The sequence below is a fragment of the Vespula vulgaris genome, chromosome 15, assembly GCF_905475345.1.
Source record: "Vespula vulgaris chromosome 15, iyVesVulg1.1, whole genome shotgun sequence".
Classification (NCBI taxonomy): domain Eukaryota; kingdom Metazoa; phylum Arthropoda; class Insecta; order Hymenoptera; family Vespidae; genus Vespula; species Vespula vulgaris.
In genome coordinates, this window is record NC_066600.1 from 4,512,501 (window position 1) to 4,515,000 (window position 2,500).

General features: G+C 32.6%; 1 protein-coding gene across 5 annotated transcripts in view; it reads right to left on the reverse strand.

The window, feature by feature from the left end:
• The window catches only part of LOC127069410 (heterogeneous nuclear ribonucleoprotein L), a 111,917-nt gene that overhangs the window by 2,161 nt on the left and 107,256 nt on the right, over positions 1 to 2,500 (reverse strand). For all 5 annotated transcript variants that reach the window (XM_051006407.1, XM_051006408.1, XM_051006406.1 and 2 more), the window contains one exon: positions 1 to 2,500. This exon is cut by the window's left edge and continues 2,161 nt beyond it; it is cut by the window's right edge and continues 9,959 nt beyond it. The gene's annotated coding sequence lies outside the window, so the exon portion shown is untranslated.

Below are 2,500 nucleotides of genomic sequence, written 5' to 3' on the forward strand. Positions count from 1 at the left end.
AGCTTCGTTGACGATCGATCTTAAACGATTACGTCGCGTGATACGAGTGATGGCAGACATGCCAATGGCCAGCCATTTTGTTTCCGAATGGCGGCCATTTCGTTCGAGACAAAAAATGCCGAGACACGAGCCGATATCATATAATGGATCACGTTTAATTCGTCGTCTTTTCGCAGCTCATTTATATCAAATCACAAACTTGAACGGCGAACTATTGGTTGCCCCTCTTTTCTTATTTTATTCTTGCCTCTCTTTCCCCACCACTCATTCTTATTCGATTTTCTTGATTTAATTTCTTATTCTTCTTTTTTTTTTTCTTTTTTCTTATATATATATATATATATATATATATATATGTATTGTTTTCATATGGAGGTTAAATCGACAATAGCAATATATGTATGTATTGTAATCCGCGTTTCAACTATCTCGACGCAGTGCCTCGTGTACAGTATGTATCGTGTCTGTCTGCTGTGTGTTTTTGTGTATATTATAATTATTCTTAAGCGCATTGTGTATGTGTGTACGTGTACGCCCGTGATACATATCCATATATACATATACATTTGTGTATATGCGTGTATGTGTGTGTACGTTTCTATATATATATATATATAAATATATATATGTATATATGTATGTATACATATATACATATACATATATATATATTTATATACTTATGTGTACGTATAGAGTGTTCGAAAATTTCCAACGTAACAGAAAAGAAAACGATTAGACGCAATCTGGAGGAAAAAAGATGAACAAACATACAAACATATAAACAAACAAACAAAAAAAAGGAGTCATCGATAATACAAATTATTTTGTTCTTTTCCTTTTTATTACTCCTTCCCCACCCTATTCTTTCTATTCGATAAATATCAATTGTATTTAGCCCGTTAATTTATATGCCGCACAATCGTGTCGACCCGATTCGTTGTGTCTTTCAATCGAAAAATATTTCTCTCAGGTTTCTAAAAAGAAAAAAAAAAAAAGAGAGATAAAGAATAAACGATCGACGACGTTCGATTTATTCGCTATATGGATTTGCATGCAATCATTTCGTTGCTACGAGGAACATTCAGTTAACCGAAAAAAAAAGAAAAGGAAAAGAAAGAATGGAAAAGAGGAAGAAGGAAAGAAAGAAAAAAAGAGAAATAAAAAAAGAAACGGAATGAGTTGATCGACACGATCATTCGGTTCTAATCTCGCTTGGCGTCTTTTAAAAAACCACGCTTTTTCGTCGTCTTTTTACGTCGCACATCGAATGAACGAACGATCGATCTCGTATTATACGAAAACGAAGAGAGAGAAAAAAAGTAAGCAAGCAAGCAAGCCAGCAAGCAAGTAAGCAATCATCAGCAGTAAGTAAGTAAGTACCTACTACTCTTAAAATCTCCTTTTCTTTTCATTTTTTGTATGTTTGTTTGTTTCTTTTTTTCTTTTTTCTTTTCTCCCATACACGAAACATTCGTATCTCTGTTTACGTCGGTAGAATAACAACATAATTAATTAATTAATTAATTTTTTTTTTCATTATTCCGAACACACTCTACGTGTTTGCATGTTTAAATATATATATATATATATATATATATATATATATATATATATGCATATATGTGTATCATATAGTGTATACGTATATATATATATATACATATATATTTATTCTTATATATTTCAAATTTATATATATATATATATATATATATATATATATATATATACACACACATATATATATAATATGTATACAGTCAACAAACTTCGTTACATCTAATTTGTCTTTTTTTTCGACGCAGCAATGGGAAGACAGAGCATTAGAGACCCTTCTGACTCATACATACACACGATTAATAATTAAGAGAGACGAATCCGCACGGATTTATCTCTCGCAATAAGAAAGATAGGATTAACAAAAAGAGGAATGGGGGAAAGGAAAGTGCAGAGGTAAATAAGATGGATAAGAAGGATAGGGATAGGGGAATAAAAGTGGGTAAAGGGTGAAGACCATAAAAAAGGGACAACGATAGAGATATATGAATATGAGGAGTGAAAAGATATTCTTTTTCTTTTCTTCCTTTTTTGTTTCCTTTAAGGATCGAACGTCATAAAATCCTTCAATATTCATACGTTCACTTATATACATGCATGCAGATACATACACTCACATACGCACAGAGAAACACACATTCAAAAGATATTGAAGGTACGAAATGATAGTATAGAAAGAAGGGAGAAGGGAGGAGGGAACTCGAAATGGGTGTGAGTTTGATGGAAATGAAAGGGGAGTGGCTTTTGAGGATTTAGGGTGGGTTATTAGGGAAGGAGAAATACTTTGAAATATCTTGATATGATAGATCGTGAGATGCTTTTTTCGAGGAAAAATCACTAAAACCTGATATGTGGTGCAGTTAACTTTGCCGCGTAATACTTGGAAGAAAACATGGGGGAGGGACGCGTCACTAAAGGGTTAGATCGCGCTTTGATTTGT